The 19,082-nt window shown below is 44.4% G+C and overlaps 18 non-coding genes and 18 pseudogenes across 18 annotated transcripts; all 36 read right to left on the bottom strand.

The window, feature by feature from the left end:
- Positions 1–641: 641 nt before the first annotated feature.
- Positions 642–756, bottom strand: LOC136722407 (U5 spliceosomal RNA). Its single transcript, XR_010806308.1, has one exon. It is a non-coding gene; the product is annotated as a U5 spliceosomal RNA (small nuclear RNA).
- A 6,429-nt stretch (positions 757–7,185) lies between these two features.
- Positions 7,186–7,304, bottom strand: LOC136722430 (uncharacterized; annotated as a pseudogene).
- Positions 7,305–7,512: 208 nt separating this feature from the next.
- On the bottom strand, positions 7,513–7,631 carry LOC136722455 (5S ribosomal RNA). The gene has a single exon (XR_010806326.1). It is a non-coding gene; the product is annotated as a 5S ribosomal RNA (ribosomal RNA).
- Positions 7,632–7,842: 211 nt separating this feature from the next.
- Positions 7,843–7,961, bottom strand: LOC136722439 (uncharacterized; annotated as a pseudogene).
- A 215-nt stretch (positions 7,962–8,176) lies between these two features.
- Positions 8,177–8,295, bottom strand: LOC136722418 (5S ribosomal RNA). Its single transcript, XR_010806318.1, has one exon. It is a non-coding gene; the product is annotated as a 5S ribosomal RNA (ribosomal RNA).
- A 223-nt stretch (positions 8,296–8,518) lies between these two features.
- On the bottom strand, positions 8,519–8,637 carry LOC136722403 (5S ribosomal RNA). Its single transcript, XR_010806305.1, has one exon. It is a non-coding gene; the product is annotated as a 5S ribosomal RNA (ribosomal RNA).
- A 221-nt stretch (positions 8,638–8,858) lies between these two features.
- On the bottom strand, positions 8,859–8,977 carry LOC136722420 (5S ribosomal RNA). Its single transcript, XR_010806320.1, has one exon. It is a non-coding gene; the product is annotated as a 5S ribosomal RNA (ribosomal RNA).
- A 209-nt stretch (positions 8,978–9,186) lies between these two features.
- On the bottom strand, positions 9,187–9,305 carry LOC136722432 (uncharacterized; annotated as a pseudogene).
- Positions 9,306–9,513: 208 nt separating this feature from the next.
- Positions 9,514–9,632, bottom strand: LOC136722421 (5S ribosomal RNA). Its single transcript, XR_010806321.1, has one exon. It is a non-coding gene; the product is annotated as a 5S ribosomal RNA (ribosomal RNA).
- A 218-nt stretch (positions 9,633–9,850) lies between these two features.
- LOC136722429 (uncharacterized) lies at positions 9,851–9,969 on the bottom strand (annotated as a pseudogene).
- Positions 9,970–10,177: 208 nt separating this feature from the next.
- Positions 10,178–10,296, bottom strand: LOC136722408 (5S ribosomal RNA). The gene has a single exon (XR_010806309.1). It is a non-coding gene; the product is annotated as a 5S ribosomal RNA (ribosomal RNA).
- Positions 10,297–10,520: 224 nt separating this feature from the next.
- LOC136722451 (uncharacterized) lies at positions 10,521–10,639 on the bottom strand (annotated as a pseudogene).
- A 208-nt stretch (positions 10,640–10,847) lies between these two features.
- LOC136722411 (5S ribosomal RNA) lies at positions 10,848–10,966 on the bottom strand. Its single transcript, XR_010806312.1, has one exon. It is a non-coding gene; the product is annotated as a 5S ribosomal RNA (ribosomal RNA).
- Positions 10,967–11,192: 226 nt separating this feature from the next.
- LOC136722413 (5S ribosomal RNA) lies at positions 11,193–11,311 on the bottom strand. Its single transcript, XR_010806314.1, has one exon. It is a non-coding gene; the product is annotated as a 5S ribosomal RNA (ribosomal RNA).
- A 208-nt stretch (positions 11,312–11,519) lies between these two features.
- Positions 11,520–11,638, bottom strand: LOC136722443 (5S ribosomal RNA). The gene has a single exon (XR_010806325.1). It is a non-coding gene; the product is annotated as a 5S ribosomal RNA (ribosomal RNA).
- Positions 11,639–11,856: 218 nt separating this feature from the next.
- Positions 11,857–11,975, bottom strand: LOC136722424 (uncharacterized; annotated as a pseudogene).
- Positions 11,976–12,189: 214 nt separating this feature from the next.
- On the bottom strand, positions 12,190–12,308 carry LOC136722441 (uncharacterized; annotated as a pseudogene).
- Positions 12,309–12,516: 208 nt separating this feature from the next.
- Positions 12,517–12,635, bottom strand: LOC136722417 (5S ribosomal RNA). Its single transcript, XR_010806317.1, has one exon. It is a non-coding gene; the product is annotated as a 5S ribosomal RNA (ribosomal RNA).
- A 224-nt stretch (positions 12,636–12,859) lies between these two features.
- Positions 12,860–12,978, bottom strand: LOC136722445 (uncharacterized; annotated as a pseudogene).
- A 210-nt stretch (positions 12,979–13,188) lies between these two features.
- LOC136722434 (uncharacterized) lies at positions 13,189–13,307 on the bottom strand (annotated as a pseudogene).
- A 209-nt stretch (positions 13,308–13,516) lies between these two features.
- LOC136722409 (5S ribosomal RNA) lies at positions 13,517–13,635 on the bottom strand. Its single transcript, XR_010806310.1, has one exon. It is a non-coding gene; the product is annotated as a 5S ribosomal RNA (ribosomal RNA).
- A 224-nt stretch (positions 13,636–13,859) lies between these two features.
- Positions 13,860–13,978, bottom strand: LOC136722450 (uncharacterized; annotated as a pseudogene).
- Positions 13,979–14,186: 208 nt separating this feature from the next.
- Positions 14,187–14,305, bottom strand: LOC136722410 (5S ribosomal RNA). Its single transcript, XR_010806311.1, has one exon. It is a non-coding gene; the product is annotated as a 5S ribosomal RNA (ribosomal RNA).
- A 226-nt stretch (positions 14,306–14,531) lies between these two features.
- Positions 14,532–14,650, bottom strand: LOC136722412 (5S ribosomal RNA). Its single transcript, XR_010806313.1, has one exon. It is a non-coding gene; the product is annotated as a 5S ribosomal RNA (ribosomal RNA).
- A 224-nt stretch (positions 14,651–14,874) lies between these two features.
- Positions 14,875–14,993, bottom strand: LOC136722457 (uncharacterized; annotated as a pseudogene).
- Positions 14,994–15,543: 550 nt separating this feature from the next.
- On the bottom strand, positions 15,544–15,661 carry LOC136722414 (5S ribosomal RNA). The gene has a single exon (XR_010806315.1). It is a non-coding gene; the product is annotated as a 5S ribosomal RNA (ribosomal RNA).
- Positions 15,662–15,882: 221 nt separating this feature from the next.
- On the bottom strand, positions 15,883–16,001 carry LOC136722437 (uncharacterized; annotated as a pseudogene).
- A 221-nt stretch (positions 16,002–16,222) lies between these two features.
- LOC136722431 (5S ribosomal RNA) lies at positions 16,223–16,341 on the bottom strand. Its single transcript, XR_010806324.1, has one exon. It is a non-coding gene; the product is annotated as a 5S ribosomal RNA (ribosomal RNA).
- Positions 16,342–16,565: 224 nt separating this feature from the next.
- Positions 16,566–16,684, bottom strand: LOC136722447 (uncharacterized; annotated as a pseudogene).
- Positions 16,685–16,900: 216 nt separating this feature from the next.
- Positions 16,901–17,019, bottom strand: LOC136722433 (uncharacterized; annotated as a pseudogene).
- A 209-nt stretch (positions 17,020–17,228) lies between these two features.
- LOC136722423 (5S ribosomal RNA) lies at positions 17,229–17,347 on the bottom strand. The gene has a single exon (XR_010806323.1). It is a non-coding gene; the product is annotated as a 5S ribosomal RNA (ribosomal RNA).
- Positions 17,348–17,571: 224 nt separating this feature from the next.
- Positions 17,572–17,690, bottom strand: LOC136722454 (uncharacterized; annotated as a pseudogene).
- Positions 17,691–17,898: 208 nt separating this feature from the next.
- LOC136722419 (5S ribosomal RNA) lies at positions 17,899–18,017 on the bottom strand. Its single transcript, XR_010806319.1, has one exon. It is a non-coding gene; the product is annotated as a 5S ribosomal RNA (ribosomal RNA).
- Positions 18,018–18,235: 218 nt separating this feature from the next.
- On the bottom strand, positions 18,236–18,354 carry LOC136722444 (uncharacterized; annotated as a pseudogene).
- Positions 18,355–18,564: 210 nt separating this feature from the next.
- Positions 18,565–18,683, bottom strand: LOC136722426 (uncharacterized; annotated as a pseudogene).
- A 218-nt stretch (positions 18,684–18,901) lies between these two features.
- LOC136722425 (uncharacterized) lies at positions 18,902–19,020 on the bottom strand (annotated as a pseudogene).
- Between the last annotated feature and the right edge of the window lie 62 nt (positions 19,021–19,082).

The raw sequence follows: 19,082 nt of genomic DNA, 5'->3' as shown, positions 1-19,082 counted from the left end.
GGTCAAGTGCAGAGTCAGACTAGAGTTTAACTATTACAGGCTGATGAATGATTTGGAGAGTTTTGAACAGGTCTGGTGTATTAATGATGCCCTTTGTGAATTGTATGACGGGGAGTTGGTTTTTATTATGTAATTCATTTATAGGGTTTAGTATTTGATGGTTGTTTTGTTGTGTGTATTGGGTTGCTTTCTTTAAAAGTGTACAGATCAGTGGCGGAGTTAATGCTTGTTGGGGGGAGACAAACAAAGGGGAACACTATTTTTTATTTATTTATTTATTTTCTTTTGTATGAATTATTGCGTGTTGCAAACAGGCAATGAAGTCTGATAAAAGTCAAAAAGTCTCTCTCTCTCTCACACACACACACACAGCCAGCAAGACACACAGAGCCAGCCAGCTCAGCGATGACATCACAAACATCTCTCTCAGGTGACTCCTATGACATCACAGAGCACGTACATTCCGTTGCTTGCCGTCTGTCAACCACTCAGTCACTGCCAGCCAGACTGGCTGGCTGACTGGATGGTGGGGCTGCTTGCTGCTGCTGCGTACCTTAGCAAGCTTATTTGCTTGACCGGCCTTCCTCCTCCGCCCACATGCCCACCTATGTCCGATCTGCTGTTCACCTGGATCACAGCTCCGCCCCAACAAGGCAGAGCCTCCCAAGAATGGTACAAACTCACCCACGATCCCCTCCACGGAAAGCTATAGCAAAAGGCAAAAGCATTATACGTAATGAAGAGGAACCCGAGTCCAAGACGCATCCGACCAGCCATACATATTTGTGTGTATTAAAGATCACATTTTATTACATTTAGATTTTCTGTACTTTATTACATATTTTTGTGATTTTTAAATGTATTGTTTCTTTTCCTTATATATGTATGTATGTATGTATGTATGTGTGTGTGTGTCTGTGTGAAAGTGAGTGTGTGTGTGTCTGTCTCTGTGTTTGTGTGTCTGTCTCTGTGTGAAAGTGAGTGTGTGTGCGTGTGTCTGTCTGTGAAAGTGTGTGTGTGTGTGTGTGGGTGTGACAGTGTGTATGAGTGTCTGTCTGTCATGTAACTCGCACATCTGTGAGGGCACCATTTTTGCAGAAAGAGATGTACACATTTTGGAGCAACATATGCTGCCATCCAGACATCGTCTTTTCCAGGGACATCCCTGCATTTTTCAGCAGGATAACGCCAAACCACATTCTGCCCAGATTACAAGCGCATGGTTGCGTAGGCAGAGAGTGCGGGTGCTAGCATGGCCTGCCTGCAGTCCTGACCTGTCTCCGAATTGAGAATGTGTGGCGCACTATGAAGTGCAAATTAAGACAACGAAGGCCCTGTGCAGTTGCGCAGCTGAGGAAATGCATAATGGATGAATGGGGGGAAATCCCACTTGCTAAACTTAACCAAGTGGTGTCTTCAGTGCCCAAGTGCTTAATAAGTGTTATTAAAAGAAAAGGTGATGTTACATAGTGGTAAACAGTCGACTGTCCCAACTTTCTTGGTTTCTTTTCACTGCTAATGAGATGCTGTAGAGTGAGTTAGTTATATTGCTTTCAGGAGCTCTAATCGTATTGATGAGTTCATGCAGCATTTGTAATTGAATTTCAAAAAGAAATCCTTGCTGTCTGGCCTGTGTGTATGAGATGTACTCTGTCAATCTTTGGCTAACAACTGAAACATTGGTAGAACAGAAATGGCAACATAAAAAAGAAAAGTACATTTTAAAAGAGCACATTAAATAGGATGAATATACAGTTTTTTACAATCACTTTGTCACTAATTTCAGAACCTTGATGTCATTTTTCAAAACTCTAGACACAAAACTCAAAACGGTCATCACTTGTAACACAGGCTGTCCAATGTTCAAAACATTGCATTGTGCATTCATATCTTTAAAGAAACCTTGCACTTGCAGACTTGTTGGTTCAAATAATTCATTTATCATGAAATACCATAGTAACATTTATTTAGATCACCCACACAGAAGATACCGATAGTTTCACTGTGTAGTTGTTCGTACAATCATTAAATATTGTAGTACAAAATATGTGATACATGTTTCATTATGGTACTACACATAAATACATCACTGTAAAAGGACTAGTAGAGAGAATACTACAGACACAGTGGAATCATTGAACAAAATCTGAAATGTATTGATGCAATACAATCAAATCACACCATAGGTTTCTTTGAAGCCATGCAACAATAATTAGCTACAAAAAAGAACAAAACTACAGTAAAATGTCAACTGCAGTGTTCCTCAACTGGCTTAGTGTAAAACAAAGGATTGATTACTGTACTTCTGAATTTCCATCAGCCCTGTGTTCAGGTTCAGGTTCTCACAACCATTTTTCACAAGAGGCATCTTGAAACTGAACATACCTGAACATACTCAGTCATCAGCTGCTTCACTCTGTCTGCATTTCTTTCAAAAGGCACACTATACTCTGTGCTACACATTGGTATGCAGTATACAGTCATTTGACAATTGAGAGTAGCCTAATGTTTAGTGCATGCTGAAGACTTGCCGCTTCTCAGTACGGAAATTTCTGATGATTGAGGCTACAGTTGATCCTGAGTTGATTCTGAGGTTTGATTGAATCATTGTAGCTGCCTCAGTCATGGTCATGCCATGATTTACAACATGCTCTACAACTATTTCTCGGATTTCACTGGACACTATTTGCTGTTGCTGCCGCTGTCTGGTCCGTGGCCTTGTCCTCTACCACGTTCCCCCAACACCTCTCAAATGAGGCCCATGGCTGCCTCTCTGGTGAGGCCTAAGCCCTCCTCTATGACGAGGCCCACGACCACCTCTCAGAAGGGGTGCATGTCCCCTTCCATTCCTTTGACCACCACGTCTTCCTCCTCCCACTGCTTGACCTCTATTGTGACCTGGATGACTTGCCGGCTCCATGTTATCACTGTGTTGCTGGGGTGGATAGCACTCATTTCACTCGATACTCGTACCACAATGTGAAATCAATCATCAATAACCAGTTGGCAGTATTGGAAAAGCAATTACAAGGGCCTGCATACATACAGTAATGTCAAATCTGATGTGGAAGAACAATCATCTTCAACCAGGTTGGAGCGTTAGTTGCAATGCCTTTAATACACGCAGCGTGGAGAGGAACAGTGACTCAAGTAGATCCCAAAGTCGCTCTGCCTTCATTTTAACAGTCAGAGCTTTTATACACAAAAATCAAAGAGCTGGTTATAATCAGAAAGTCATTACTATGTTATCTTAAAAGTTAGCTAAGCAGAATTCATATCATTATAGGACAGAGTTCATAGATCAACACATGGATTAGGGAGCAGGCACTTCAATCATACTGTTTGACATTGTCTCCAAGATTCTCATCGTAAATAACAAACAGAAATCAAACTACCTTCTGGCCTGACCTTCTAGCTTGACCTTATCTTTCTTAAGTATACAAGAGAGAAAAACAGGTATTAGAGAAAAAATTTCTAACTTTCCTTCCACACTGCAAACATGGTGTGGAAAAGTGCTACATGATGATGAATGATGATGAAATATTACATCCATAGATAATGTAGTCCAACTGGTTCATGCTCCTCGTTTATTGATGTCAATGGATCTCATTATCCTGAAACTTTCATGATCGAAACATGGAATATTGTTTGTCAGTTTCCATAAAATTATGCATTAAGAGTAATGCAACAGTCACTTATCATTTTGAGCAGCTGTATCAATTGATAGTTAGATCTTTGTAATGAAATGAATAGACAGTGATCTCAGATGTAATGTGTGAATTGCATTTTGAAATGGTAATACTTTGATGTTAAGTTGTGTCATTTTAGTTCAATGAACAAATGATCTGAGGTTGATGTGTATTGTATCCAAGCAATTGTAAAAAAGTGTTAGAGTTTTGAAAAATGTGCATTTTGATCATCGGGTGTGAGTTTAGTGTCTAGAGTTTTGAAAAATGACATCAAGATTCTGAAATGAGTGCCAAAGTGATTGTAAAAAAGTGTAATATCAGGGGACAGTGGCTATTAGTGATCTGGCCTTCCGTGGCCTCTGTATTAATGTAACAGGTCACATTGTATGTGTACACTGATACTTGATAGTATAATATAGTACAAGTAAAAAACATACATAGGTATCATAGAAGTATTTTGCAGAAATGATTATGGATAGTTATCAAAATGGAGAGGAAATGCTAAATCCAGTCTCCCCAGGCTGAGCTTCTATTGCTGCACCTGCTAAGTGGCTGCTGGCCCCACTATATGGATAGAGCCACACCAAGTACAAGAGTCTCCCCATTGCTATTTATATCTCCCTATCCAGTCTTCTTTACGTGTCAGGGTGGGGTGCCTATTCCCCTGCATGCTTTGAAACCTATAGCACCTGGGACGCACACTTGGGATCCGGTTCCTCTGCCCCTCACATACACATGAGGAATCCTAGGTGCTCAACACGTCATACTGTCTCTTTCATCTCATGTGTAAACTATGGACAAATACATGACTAAACGTGTTTAGTTGCTTTTCCCAGAATGCTTTGCAAATATGCAAATAACGGGGACTATGATTGGCTCCCTGACATTACCCACACTGCGACTGATGCTACCCATTTCACTACCCAACAAAGACCCATAATATGCGTGTGTCTGTCTGTCTGTCTGTCAAAGTATGTGTGTGTGTGTCTGTGTGTGTCTGTGTCTGTCTGTCTGTGTGTGAAAGTGTGTGTGTGTCTGTCTGTCTGTCTGTCATGTAACTTGCACATCTGTGAGGGCACCACTAATGCAGAAAGAGATGTACACATATTGTTTATTTTCCATATATATGTATGTATGTATGTATGCATGTCCAATTGCTTTGACAATACAAATGAATTGAATTGAGAGGGAGAGAGAGAGAGTAAGAGAGAGAGAGAGAGACAGACAGACAGAGACACACACACACACACACACACACACACACAGAGAGCCAGCCAGCCAGCTCAGCGATGACATGACGAGCCTCTCTCAGCTTACTGCTATGACATCACAGAGCACGTACATTCCGTTTAACAAATCGTTAAACAAAAAAGGTTATAAACACATTGACTACAATACCGGTTAGTAAGACGAAGGTGAGTCTCTCGTTAGTATTATTAGTCAGACATTAAATAACTACGCAGGTTAGTATTTATGTCAGGTAACTTCTCGTTATATATATATCAGTCTCATTTACGTTTAGGTGCCAAGAAAGATCCTATTTGTTACCACAATTTCCCTTAACTGATTATTATTCAATGATTAAGGATAGGCAGGGCCACCAATAATCTAATGTCTATTAACTTGTGTCAATTTCAGACTAAACAGTTAAACAGGAATGAGAAGATATTTCTCGGCGTTGACAGATTTTATTTCTAAAATTATCAACAAAACAGTTTAATGCAACTCACATTTATATTTAAGAAAACTAAATGATATTACACATTCTAGAGTTATGAATCACAGATTAACATTTCTAATTGATTTCTCAAATGTCATGAATCACAAACTCCAAACTGTTAAACTTATGTGAACTTCGTCGCAGAGAGGCCTCTCTGGCTTCGGGCTCAGATAACAGCACACGGCACGAGGTCCGTGTGGTTTGGAACAAAGGCAGTCCGGTTCGGCTTTGTGCAAGAACTTCCACTCAGTCGATGCACCTGGAAGTTGGGGTTTCGCGAATGTAGAGTCTTTTCCAAACAGATTTTCCATTGGTTTGAAGGCTCCAAGGTTGTGCACAAAATCTTCTTTGTAAGCATGGTTCCACCGTAGTTACTTGAAGACGAAGTCTTTGAGGAAAGCAGGGCCCTGTTTGTTCCAAGGGTCAAGTTTCTTAAAACTCAAATAGCTATTTAAGTGACTGACACTTTCGTATTCAGTCGACTTAGTCAATTGTCCAGCTGTAAAACTCCACTGATCAGGTGGGTCTGTGAAGTTATTTATTTAATAAAGTCCTTTAAAAGAATTCTTCGTACGGCTCAATCTCCTTCTCCCAGTTTAACTCTTCTGTTGCCGGCAAAGACTTGGTTGGTTTCTGATTCCGGTTCTGGCAACAGAGCTACAGGTTGAGCTGTGGCAGCGAGTTTCTGGTTCAGGTGAGAGAGAGAGAGAGAGAAAGACTGTCCGCTGTTCCTTATAGTCTGTCAGATCAGTAGGTGATTGGTCCCTGAGTTCTTGAGATTGGATTTCGGTTTCAGCCCCCAGTGTCCTATTGGAGGGAGGCTTTATTTATGACTGATGTCAATCCATGCCATCTTTTGGAAATGCCGGTTGGCCTGGGTTCGTAGCTCTATGTCGGGATTTCGGCTCTCATCCACTTCAAAGAGTTTTTATCACCTACAGGCCCCTTTCTCCAGACATCTCATAGCAGAATTCCAAACTATTTGGCCTCTTCTCGGTGCCATCCTCCCCAAAACTGTCACTTTGATGCAAACCAGTTCCAAGCTGATGAGCTAAGGAAATCTGATAACTTTGGGGGGGGAGAGGTCTTCTTTAGATCAGTGCTTCAGCTCAGAGCCCAAATGCTCTTATCCAAATACACCCAACATAACGCTACATATGTATGTATGTATGTATATATGTGTAGAAGGAAAATTAGAAATTATTTTCTTACACCTGTTTTTCTCTCTTGTATACTTAAGAAAGATACGGTCAAGCTAGAAGGTCAGCCCAGAAGATAGTTTGATTTCTGTTTGTTATTTATGATGAGAACCTTGGAGACATTGTCAAACGGTATGACCTATGAACTCTGTTCTATAATGATATATGTTCTGCTTAGTTAGCCTTTAAGATAACATAGTAATGACTTTCTAGCATGTATGGATGTATGTATGTATGTATATATATATATATATATATATATGTATGTATGTATGTCCAATTGCTTTGACAATACAAATGAATTGAATTGAGAGGAAGAGAGAGAGAGAGAGAGAGAGAGAAAGAGAGAGAGAGAGACAGACAGACAGACAGCTCAGCGATGACATCACGAGCCTCTCTCAGCTGACTGCTATGACATCACAGAGCACGTACATTCCGTTGCTTGTCGTCTGTCAACCACTCAGTCACTGCTAGCCAGACTGTCCCTAAGACAAAGTGTACAATACTTCAATTATATCTCCTCCAGACAGATAAAGAGTATTAAGAGCTACGATGAAGTTACCAAGGAGACGTAAAAAGCTTGCATCACCTGGTATTTCCTGGAGGTCACCCATCCAAGTACTAACCAGGCCCTGGCCCGTTTAGTTTCCAAGGTCTGACGAGATCGGGCACGTTCAGGACGGTGTGGCCGCAAGCCGAGATGCCTGGCTGCATGATGTCTCTTAAAGGCTGGCGGGTATTGACGGAACTGCCAGCAGAAAAAAAAGAAAAATAAAGGGAAATATACCAGTGCAGCAAAGGGTGTTGAAAGTAGCCGGGTACGTGTACAATTCTTCAATTATATCTCCTGGAGACAGAAAGAGAGTATTAAGAGCTACGATTAAGTTACCCAGGAGACGTAAAAAGCTTGCAGCACCTGGTATTTCTAGGAGGTCTCCCATCCAAGTACTGACCAGGCCCTGCCCCGTTTAGCTTCCGAGATCTGACGAGATCGGGCGCGTTCAGGATGGTGTGGCCGCAAGCCGAAAGGCCTGGCTGCATGATGTCTCTTAAAGGTTGGCGGGTATTGACGGAACTTCCAGCAAAAAAAAAAAAAGAAAAATGGATGGAAAAATATCAGTGCAGCAAAGGGTGTTGAAAGTAGCCGGGTACGTGTACAATTCTTCAATTATATCTCCTCCAGACAGAAAGAGAGTATTAAGAGCTACGATAAAGTTACCCAGGAGACGTAAAAAGCTTGCAGCACCTGGTATTTCTAGGAGGTCTCCCATCCAAGTACTAACCAGGCCCTGCCCCGTTTAGCTTCCGGGATCTGATGAGATCGGTCGCGCTCTGGACGGTGTGGTCGCAAGCAAGAGGCCTGGCTGCATGATGTCTCTTAAAGGCTGGAGGGTATTGACGGAACTTCCAGCAAAATAAAAAAGAAAAAAGAAGAATGGAGGGAAAAATATCAGTGCAGCAAAGGATGTTGAAAGTAGCCGGGTACGTGTACAATTCTTCAATTATATCTCCTCCAGACAGAAAGAGAGTATTAAGAGCTACGATGAAATTACCCAAGTGATGTAAAAAGCTTGCAGCACCTGGTATTTCCAGGAGGTCTCCCATCTAAGTACTGACCAGGCCCTGCCCCGTTTAGCTTCCAAGATCTGACGAGATCGGGCGCATTCAGGACGGTGTGGCCACAAGCCGAGACGCCTGGCTGCATGATGTCTCTTAAAGGCTGGCGGGTATTGACGGAATTTCCAGCAAAAAAAAAAAAAAAAAAAAAAATAGAAAAATGGAGGGAAAAATATCAGTGCAGGAAAGGGTGTTGAAAGTAGCCGGGTACGTGTACAATTCTTCAATTATATCTCCTCCAGACAGAGAGAGAGTATTAAGAGCTACGATAAAGTTACCCAGGAGACGTAAAAAGCTTGCAGCACCTGGTATTTCCAGGAGGTCACCCATCCAAGTACTGACCAGGCCCTGCCCCGCTTAGCTTCCGAGATCTGATGAGATCGGGCGTGTTCAGGACGGTGTGGCCGCAAGCCAAGAGGCCTGGCTGCATGATGTCTCTTAAAGGCTGGCGGGTATTGACGGAACTTCCAGCAAAAAATAAAAAATAAATAAATAGAAAAATGGAGGGAAAAATATCAGTGCAGGACAGGGTGTTGAAAGTAGCCGGGTACATGTACAATTCTTCAATTATATCTCCTGGAGACAGAAAGAGAGTATTAAGAGCTACGATGAAGTTACCCAGGAGACGTAAAAAGCTTGCAGCACCTGGTTTTTCTAGGAGGTCTCCCATCCAAGTACTGACCAGGCCCTGCCCCGTTTAGCTTCCGAGATCTGACGAGATCGAGCGCATTCAGGACGGTGTGGCCACAAGCCGAAAGGCCTGGCTGGATGATGTCTCTTAAAGGTTGGCGGGTATTGACGGAACTTCCAGCAAAAAAAAAAAAAAAAAATGGATGGAAAAATATCAGTGCAGCAAAGGGTGTTGACAGTAGCTGGGTACGTGTACAATACTTCAATTAAATCTCCTCCAGACAGATAGAGAGTATTAAGAGCTACGATAAAGTTACCCAGGAGACGTAAAAGCTTGCAGCACCAGGTATTTCCAGGAGGTCTCACATTCATGTACTGACCAGGTCCTGCCCCGTTTAGCTTCCGAGATCTGACGAGATCGGGCGCGTTCAGGATGGTGTGGCCGCAAGCCGAGATGCCTGGCTGCATGATGTCTCTTAAAGGCTGGCGGGTATTGACGGAACTGCCAGCAGAAAAAAAAGAAAAATAAAGGGAAATATACCAGTGCAGCAAAGGGTGTTGAAAGTAGCCGGGTACGTGTACAATTCTTCAATTATATCTCCTGGAGACAGAAAGAGAGTATTAAGAGCTACGATGAAGTTACCCAGGAGACGTAAAAAGCTTGCACCACCTGGTATTTCTAGGAGGTCTCCCATCCAAGTACTGACCAGGCCCTGCCCCGTTTAGCTTCCGAGATCTGACGAGATCGGGCGCATTCAGGATGGTGTGGCCGCAAGCCGAGATGTCTGGCTGCATGATGTCTCTTAAAGGCTAGCGGGTATTGACGGAATTTCCAGCAAAAAAAAAAAAAAAAAAAAGAAAAATGGAGGGAAAAATATCAGTGCAGGAAAAGGTGTTGAAAGTAGCCGGGTACGTGTACAATTCTTCAATTATATCTCCTGGAGACAGATAGAGAGTATTAAGAGCTACGATGAAGTTACCCAGGAGACGTAAAAAGCTTACAGCACCTGGTATTTCTAGGAGGTCTCCCATCCAAGTACTGACCAGGCCCTGCCCCGTTTAGCTTCCGAGATCTGACGAGATCGGGCGCATTCAGGACGGTGTAGCCACAAGTCAAAAGGCCTGGCTGCATGATGTCTCTTAAAGGTTGGCGGGTATTGACGGAACTGCCAGCAGAAAAAAAAGAAAAATAAAGGGAAATATACCAGTGCAGCAAAGGGTGTTGAAAGTAGCCGGGTACGTGTACAATTCTTCAATTATATCTCCTGGAGACAGAAAGAGAGTATTAAGAGCTACGATGAAGTTACCCAGGAGACGTAAAAAGCTTGCAGCACCTGGTATTTCTAGGAGGTCTCCCATCCAAGTACTGACCAGGCCCTGCCCCGTTTAGCTTCCGAGATCTAACGAGATCGGGCGCGTTCAGGATGGTGTGGCCGCAAGCCGAAAGGCCTGGCTGCATGATGTCTCTTAAAGGTTGGCGGGTATTGACGGAACTTCCAGCAAAAAAAAAAAAGAAAAAAACAAAAAAGAAAAATGGATGGAAAAATATCAGTGCAGCAAAGGGTGTTGACAGTAGCTGGATACGTGTACAATACTTCAATTATATCTCCTCCAGACAGAGAGAGAGTAATAAGAGCTACGATAAAGTTACCCAGGAGACGTAAAAGCTTGCAGCACTAGGTATTTCCAGGAGGTCTCACTTTCATGTACTGACCAGGTCCTGCCGCGTTTAGCTTCCGAGATCTGACGAGATCGGGCGCGTTCAGGATGGTGTGGCCGCAAGCCGAGATGCCTGGCTGCATGATGTCTCTTAAAGGCTGGCGGGTATTGACGGAACTGCCAGCAAAAAAAAAAGAAAAATAGAGGGAAATATACCAGTGCAGCAAAGGGTGTTGAAAGTAGCCGGGTACGTGTACAATTCTTCAATTATATCTCCTGGAGACAGAAAGAGAGTATTAAGAGCTACGATGAAGTTACCCAGGAGACGTAAAAAGCTTGCAGCACCTGGTATTTCTAGGAGGTCTCCCATCCAAGTACTGACCAGGCCCTGCCCCGTTTAGCTTCCGAGATCTGACGAGATCGGGCGCATTCAGGACGGTGTGGCCACAAGCCGAAAGGCCTGGCTGCATGATGTCTCTTAAAGGTTGGCGGGTATTGACGGAACTTCCAGCAAAAAAAAAAAATAAAAAAAAGAAAAAAGAAAAATGGATGGAAAAATATCAGTGCAGCAAAGGGTGTTGACAGTAGCCGGGTACGTGTACAATTCTTCAATTATATCTCCTGGAGACAGAAAGAGAGTATTAAGAGCTACGATGAAGTTACCCAGGAGTCGTAAAAAGCTTGCAGCACCTGGTATTTCTAGGAGATCTCCCATCCAAGTACTGACCAGGCCCTGCCCCGTTTAGCTTCCGAGATCTGACGAGATCGGGCGCGTTCAGGATGGTGTGGCCGCAAGCCGAGATGCCTGGCTGCATGATGTCTCTTAAAGGCTGGCGGGTATTGACGGAACTGCCAGCAGAAAAAAAAGAAAAATAAAGGGAAATATACCAGTGCAGCAAAGGGTGTTGAAAGTAGCCGGGTACGTGTACAATTCTTCAATTATATCTCCTGGAGACAGAAAGAGAGTATTAAGAGCTACGATGAAGTTACCCAGGAGACGTAAAAAGCTTGCAGCACCTGGTATTTCTAGGAGGTCTCCCATCCAAGTACTGACCAGGCCCTGCCCCGTTTAGCTTCCGAGATCTGACGAGATCGGGCGCGTTCAGGATGGTGTGGCCGCAAGCCATGATGTCTGGCTGCATGATGTCTCTTAAAGGCTAGCGGGTATTGACGGAATTTCCAGCAAAAAAAAAAAAAAAAAAAAGAAAAATGGAGGGAAAAATATCAGTGCAGGAAAAGGTGTTGAAAGTAGCCGGGTACGTGTACAATTCTTCAATTATATCTCCTGGAGACAGAAAGAGAGTATTAAGAGCTACGATGAAGTTACCCAGGAGACGTAAAAAGCTTACAGCACCTGGTATTTCTAGGAGGTCTCCCATCCAAGTACTGACCAGGCCCTGCCCCGTTTAGCTTCCGAGATCTGACGAGATCGGGCGCATTCAGGACGGTTTGGCCACAAGTCGAAAGGCCTGGCTGCATGATGTCTCTTAAAGGTTGGCGGGTATTGACGGAACTTCCAGCAAAAAAAAAAAAAAAAAGAAAAATGGATGGAAAAATATCAGTGCAGCAAAGGGTGTTGACAGTAGCTGGGTACGTGTACAATACTTCAATTATATCTCCTCCAGACAGATAGAGAGTATTAAGAGCTACGATAAAGTTACCCAGGAGACGTAAAAGCTTGCAGCACCAGGTATTTCCAGGAGGTCTCACATTCATGTACTGACCAGGTCCTGCCTCGTTTAGCTTCCGAGATCTGACGAGATCGGGCGTGTTCAGGATGGTGTGGCCGCAAGCCGAGATGCCTGGCTGCATGATGTCTCTTAAAGGCTGGCGGGTATTGACGGAACTGCCAGCAGAAAAAAAAGAAAAATAAAGGGAAATATACCAGTGCAGCAAAGGGTGTTGAAAGTAGCCGGGTACGTGTACAATTCTTCAATTATATCTCCTGGAGACAGAAAGAGAGTATTAAGAGCTACGATGAAGTTACCCAGGAGACGTAAAAATCTTGCAGCACCTGGTATTTCTAGGAGGTCTCCCATCCAAGTACTGACCAGGCCCTGCCCCGTTTAGCTTCCGAGATCTGACGAGATCGGGCGCGTTCAGGATGGTGTGGCCGCAAGCCGAAAGGCCTGGCTGCATGATGTCTCTTAAAGGTTGGCGGGTATTGACGGAACTTCCAGCAAAAAAAAAAAAGAAAAAAACAAAAAAGAAAAATGGATGGAAAAATATCAGTGCAGCAAAGGGTGTTGACAGTAGCTGGATACGTGTACAATACTTCAATTATATCTCCTCCAGACAGAGAGAGAGTATTAAGAGCTACGATAAAGTTACCCAGGAGTCGAAAAAGCTTGCAGCACTAGGTATTTCCAGGAGGTCTCACTTTCATGTACTGACCAGGTCCTACCCCGTTTAGCTTCCGAGATCTGACGAGATCGGGCGCGTTCAGGATGGTGTGGCCGCAAGCCGAGATGCCTGGCTGCATGATGTCTCTTAAAGGCTGGCGGGTATTGACGGAACTGCCAGCAAAAAAAAAAAAGAAAAATAGAGGGAAATATACCAGTGCAGCAAAGGGTGTTGAATGTAGCCGGGTACGTGTACAATTCTTCAATTATATCTCCTGGAGACAGAAAGAGAGTATTAAGAGCTACGATGAAGTTACCCAGGAGACGTAAAAAGCTTGCAGCACCAGGTATTTCTAGGAGGTCTCCCATGCAAGTACTGACCAGGCCCTGCCCCATATAGCTTCCGAGATCTGACGAGATCGGGGGCGTTCAGGATGGTGTGGCCGCAAGCCGAGATGCCTGGCTGCATAATGTCTCTTAAAGGCTGGCGGGTATTGACGGAACTGCCAGCAAAAAAAAAAAGAAAAATAGAGGGAAATATACCAGTGCAGCAAAGGGTGTTGAAAGTAGCCGGATACGTGTACAATTCTTCAATTATATCTCCTGGAGACAGAAAGAGAGTATTAAGAGCTACGATGAAGTTACCCAGGAGACGTAAAAAGCTTGCAGCACCTGGTATTTCTAGGAGGTCTCCCATCCAAGTACTGACCAGGCCCTGCCCCGTTTAGCTTCCGAGATCTGACGAGATCGGGCGCATTCAGGATGGTGTGGCCACAAGCCGAAAGGCCTGGCTGCATGATGTCTCTTAAAGGTTGGCGGGTATTGACGGAACTTCCAGCAAAAAAAAAAAAGAAAAAAAGAAAAAAGAAAAATGGATGGAAAAACATCAGTGCAGCAAAGGGTGTTGACAGTAGCTGGATACGTGTACAATACTTCAATTATATCTCCTCCAGACAGAGAGAGAGTAATAAGAGCTACGATAAAGTTACCCAGGAGACGTAAAAGCTTGCAGCACTAGGTATTTCCAGGAGGTCTCACTTTCATGTACTGACCAGGTCCTGCCGCGTTTAGCTTCCGAGATCTGACGAGATCGGGCGCGTTCAGGATGGTGTGGCCGCAAGCCGAGATGCCTGGCTGCATGATGTCTCTTAAAGGCTGGCGGGTATTGACGGAACTGCCAGCAAAAAAAAAAGAAAAATAGAGGGAAATATACCAGTGCAGCAAAGGGTGTTGAAAGTAGCCGGGTACGTGTACAATTCTTCAATTATATCTCCTGGAGACAGAAAGAGAGTATTAAGAGCTACGATGAAGTTACCCAGGAGACGTAAAAAGCTTGCAGCACCTGGTATTTCTAGGAGGTCTCCCATCCAAGTACTGACCAGGCCCTGCCCCGTTTAGCTTCCGAGATCTGACGAGATCGGGCGCATTCAGGACGGTGTGGCCACAAGCCAAAAGGCCTGGCTGCATGATGTCTCTTAAAGGTTGGCGGGTATTGACGGAACTTCCAGCAAAAAATAAAAATAAAAAAAAGAAAAAAGAAAAATGGATGGAAAAATATCAGTGCAGCAAAGGGTGTTGACAGTAGCCGGGTACGTGTACAATTCTTCAATTATATCTCCTGGAGACAGAAAGAGAGTATTAAGAGCTACGATGAAGTTACCCAGGAGTCATAAAAAGCTTGCAGCACCTGGTATTTCTAGGAGGTCTCCCATCCAAGTACTGACCAGGCCCTGCCCCGTTTAGCTTCCGAGATCTGACGAGATCGGGCGCGTTCAGGATGGTGTGGCCACAAGCCGAAAGGCCTGGCTGCATGATGTCTCTTAAAGGTTGGCGGGTATTGACGGAACTTCCAGCAAAAAAAAAAAAGAAAAAAAGAAAAAAGAAAAATGGATGGAAAAATATCAGTGCAGCAAAGGGTGTTGACAATAGCTGGATACGTGTACAATACTTCAATTATATCTCCTCCAGACAGAGAGAGAGTATTAAGAGCTACGATATAGTTACCCAGGAGACGTAAAAGCTTGCAGCACTAGGTATTTCCAGGAGGTCTCACTTTCATGTACAGACCAGGTCCTGCCCCGTTTAGCTTCCGAGATCTGACGAGATCGGGCGCGTTTAGGATGGTGTGGCCGCAAGCCGAGAGGCCTGGCTGCATGATGTCTCTTAAAGGTTGGCGGGTATTGACGGAACTTCCAGCAAAAAAAAAAAAAAAAAAGAAAAATGGATGGAAAAATATCAGTGCAGCAAATGGTGTTGACAGTAGCTGGGTACGTGTACAATACTTCAATTATATCTCCTCCAGACAGATAGAGAGTATTAAGAGCTACGATAAAGTTACCCAGGAGACGTAAAAGCTTGCAGCACCAGGTATTTCCAGGAGGTGTCACATTCATGTACTGACCAGGTCCTGCCCCGTTTAGCTTCCGAGATCTGACGATATCATGCGCGTTTAGGACGGTGTGGCCGAAAGCCGAGAGGCCCGGCTGCATGATGTCTCTTTAAGGCTGGCGGGTATTGACGGAACTTCCAGCAAAAAAAAAAAGAAAAAAGAAAAATGGAGGGAAAAATATCAGTGCAGCAAAGGGTTTTGAAAGTAGCCGGGTACGTGTACAATTCTTCAATAATATCTCCTACAGACTGAAAGAGAGTATTAAGAGCTATGATGAAGTTACCCAGGAGACGTAAAAAGCTTGCAGCACCTGGTATTTCCAGGAGGTCACCCATCCAAGTACTGACCAGGCCCTGCCCCGTTAGCTTCCGAGATCTGACGAGATCGGGCGCGTTCAGGACGGTGTGGCCGCAAGCCAAGAGGCCTGGCTGCATGATGTCTCTTAAAGGCTGGCGGGTATTGACGGAACTTCCAGCAAAAAAAAAAAAAAAAAAAAAAAGGAAAATGGAGGGAAAAATATCAGTGCAGCAAAGGCTGTTGAAAGTAGCCGGGTACGTGTACAATACTTCAATTATATCTCCTCCAGACAGATAGAGAGTATTAAGAGCTACGATGAAGTTTCCCAGGAGACGTAAAAAGCTTGTAGCACCTGGTATTTCCAGGAGGTCTCCCATCCAAGTACTGACCAGGCCCTGCCCCGTTTAGCTTCCGTGATCTGACGAGATCGGGCGTGTTCAGGACGGTACGGCCGGAAGCCAAGAGGCCTGGCTGCATGATGTCTCTTAAAGGCTGGCGGGTATTGACGGAACTTCCAGCAAAAAATAAAAAATAAATAAATAGAAAAATGGAGGGAAAAATATCAGTGCAGGACAGGGTGTTGAAAGTAGCCGGGTACGTGTACAATTCTTCAATTATATCTCCTGGAGACAGAAAGAGAGTATTAAGAGCTACGATGAAGTTACCCAGGAGACGTAAAAAGCTTGCAGCACCTGGTATTTCTAGGAGGTCTCCCATCCAAGTACTGACCAGGCCCTGCCCCGTTTAGCTTCCGAGATCTGACGAGATCGGGCGCGTTCAGGATGGTGTGGCCGCAAGCCGAAAGGCCTGGCTGCATGATGTCTCTTAAAGGTTGGCGGGTATTGACGGAACTTCCAGCAAAAAAAAAAAAGAAAAAAACAAAAAAGAAAAATGGATGGAAAAATATCAGTGCAGCAAAGGGTGTTGACAGTAGCTGGATACGTGTACAATACTTCAATTATATCTCCTCCAGACAGAGAGAGAGTATTAAAAGCTACGATAAAGTTACCCAGGAGACGAAAAAGCTTGCAGCACTAGGTATTTCCAGGAGGTCTCACTTTCATGTACTGACCAGGTCCTACCCCATTTAGCTTCCGAGATCTGACGAGATCGGGCGCGTTCAGGATGGTGTGGCCGCAAGCCGAGATGCCTGGCTGCATGATGTCTCTTAAAGGCTGGCGGGTATTGACGGAACTGCCAGCAAAAAAAAAAAGAAAAAAGAAAAATGGAGGGAAAAATATCAGTGCAGCAAAGGGTGTTGAAAGTAGCCGGGTACGTGTACAATTCTTCAATTATATCTCCTGGAGACAGAAAGAGAGTATTAAGAGCTACGATGAAGTTACCCAGGAGTCGTAAAAAGCTTGCAGCACCTGGTATTTCTAGGAGGTCTCCCATGCAAGTACTGACCAGGCCCTGCCCCATATAGCTTCCGAGATCTGACGAGATCGGGGGCGTTCAGGATGGTGTGGCCGCAAGCCGAGATGCCTGGCTGCATAATGTCTCTTAAAGGCTGGCGGGTATTGACGGAACTGCCAGCAAAAAAAAAAAGAAAAATAGAGGGAAATATACCAGTGCAGCAAAGGGTGTTGAAAGTAGCCAGGTACGTGTACAATTCTTCAATTATATCTCCTGGAGACAGAAAGAGAGTATTAAGAGCTACGATGAAGTTACCCAGGAGACGTCAAAAGCTTGCAGCACCTGGTATTTCTAGGAGGTCTCCCATCCAAGTACTGACCAGGCCCTGCCCCTTTTAGCTTCCGAGATCTGACGAGATCGGGCGCATTCAGGATGGTGTGGCCACAAGCCGAAAGGCCTGGCTGCATGATGTCTCTTAAAGGTTGGCGGGTATTGACGGAACTTCCAGCAAAAAAAAAAAAGAAAAAAAGAAAAAAGAAAAATGGATGGAAAAATATCAGTGCAGCAAAGGGTGTTGACAGTAGCTGGATACGTGTACAATACTTCAATTATATCTCCTCCAGACAGAGAGAGAGTAATAAGAGCTACGATAAAGTTACCCAGGAGACGTAAAAGCTTGCAGCACTAGGTATTTCCAGGAGGTCTCACTTTCATGTACTGACCAGGTCCTGCCACGTTTAGCTTCCGAGATCTGACGAGATCGGGCGCGTTCAGGATGGTGTGGCCGCAAGCCGAGATGCCTGGCTGAATGATGTCTCTTAAAGGCTGGCGGGTATTGACGGAACTGCCAGCAAAAAAAAAAGAAAAATAGAGGGAAATATACCAGTGCAGCAAAGGGTGTTGAAAGTAGCCGGGTACGTGTACAATTCTTCAATTATATCTCCTGGAGACAGAAAGAGAGTATTAAGAGCTACGATGAAGTTACCCAGGAGACGTAAAAAGCTTGCAGCACCTGGTATTTCTAGGAGGTCTCCCATCCAAGTACTGACCAGGCCCTGCCCCGTTTAGCTTCCGAGATCTGACGAGATCGGGCGCGTTCAGGATGGTGTGGCCGCAAGCCGAGATGTCTGGCTGCATGATGTCTCTTAAAGGCTAGCGGGTATTGACGGAATTTCCAGCAAAAAAAAAAAAAAAAAAAAGAAAAATGGAGGGAAAAATATCAGTGCAGGAAAAGGTGTTGAAAGTAGCCGGATACGTGTACAATTCTTCAATTATATCTCCTGGAGACAGAAAAAGAGTATTAAGAGCTACGATGAAGTTACCCAGGAGACGTAAAAAGCTGGCAGCACCTGGTATTTCCAGGAGGTCTCACATTTAAGTACTGACCAGGTCCTGCCCCGTTTAGCTTCCGAGATCTGACAAGATCGGGCGCGTTCAGGACGGTGTGGCCGCAAGCCGAGATGTCTGGCTGCATGATGTCTCTTAAAGGCTGGCGGGTATTGACGGAACTGCCAGCAAAAAAAAAAAAGAAAAATAGAGGGAAATATACCAGTGCAGCAAAGGGTGTTGAAAGTAGCCGGGTACGTGTACAATTCTTCAATTATATCTCCTGGAGACAGAAAAAGAGTATTAAGAGCTACGATGAAGTTACCCAGGAGACGTAAAAACCTTGCAGCACCTGGTATTTCTAGGAGGTCTCCCATCCAAGTACTGACCAGGCCCTGCCCTGTTTAGCTTCCGAGATCTGACGAGATCGGGCGCATTCAGGACGGTGTGTCCACAAGCCGAAAGAACTGGCTGCATGATGTCTCTTAAAGGCTGGCGGGTATTGACGGAATTTCCAGCAAGAAAAAAAAAAAAAAAAAGAAAAATGGAGGGAAAAATATCAGTGCTGGAAAGGGTGTTGACAGTAGCCGGGTACGTGTACAATTCTTCAATTATATCTCCTGGAGACAGAAAGAGAGTATTAAGAGCTACGATGAAGTTACCCAGGAGACGTAAAAAGCTTGCAGCACCTGGTATTTCTAGGAGGTCTCCCATCCAAGTACTAAACAGGCCCTGCCCCGTTCAGCTTCCGAGATCTGACGAGATCAGGCGCGTTCAGGATGGTGTGGCCGCAAGCCGAGATACCTGGCTGCATGATGTCTCTTAAAGGCTGGCGGGTATTGACGGAACTGCCAGCAA

Source organism: Amia ocellicauda, unplaced genomic scaffold, assembly GCF_036373705.1.
Source record: "Amia ocellicauda isolate fAmiCal2 unplaced genomic scaffold, fAmiCal2.hap1 HAP1_SCAFFOLD_138, whole genome shotgun sequence".
Taxonomy (NCBI): Eukaryota; Metazoa; Chordata; class Actinopteri; order Amiiformes; family Amiidae; genus Amia; species Amia ocellicauda.
The sequence above is the reverse complement of the archived record's forward strand: the minus strand, read 5'-3'. Positions and strand labels throughout refer to the sequence as shown.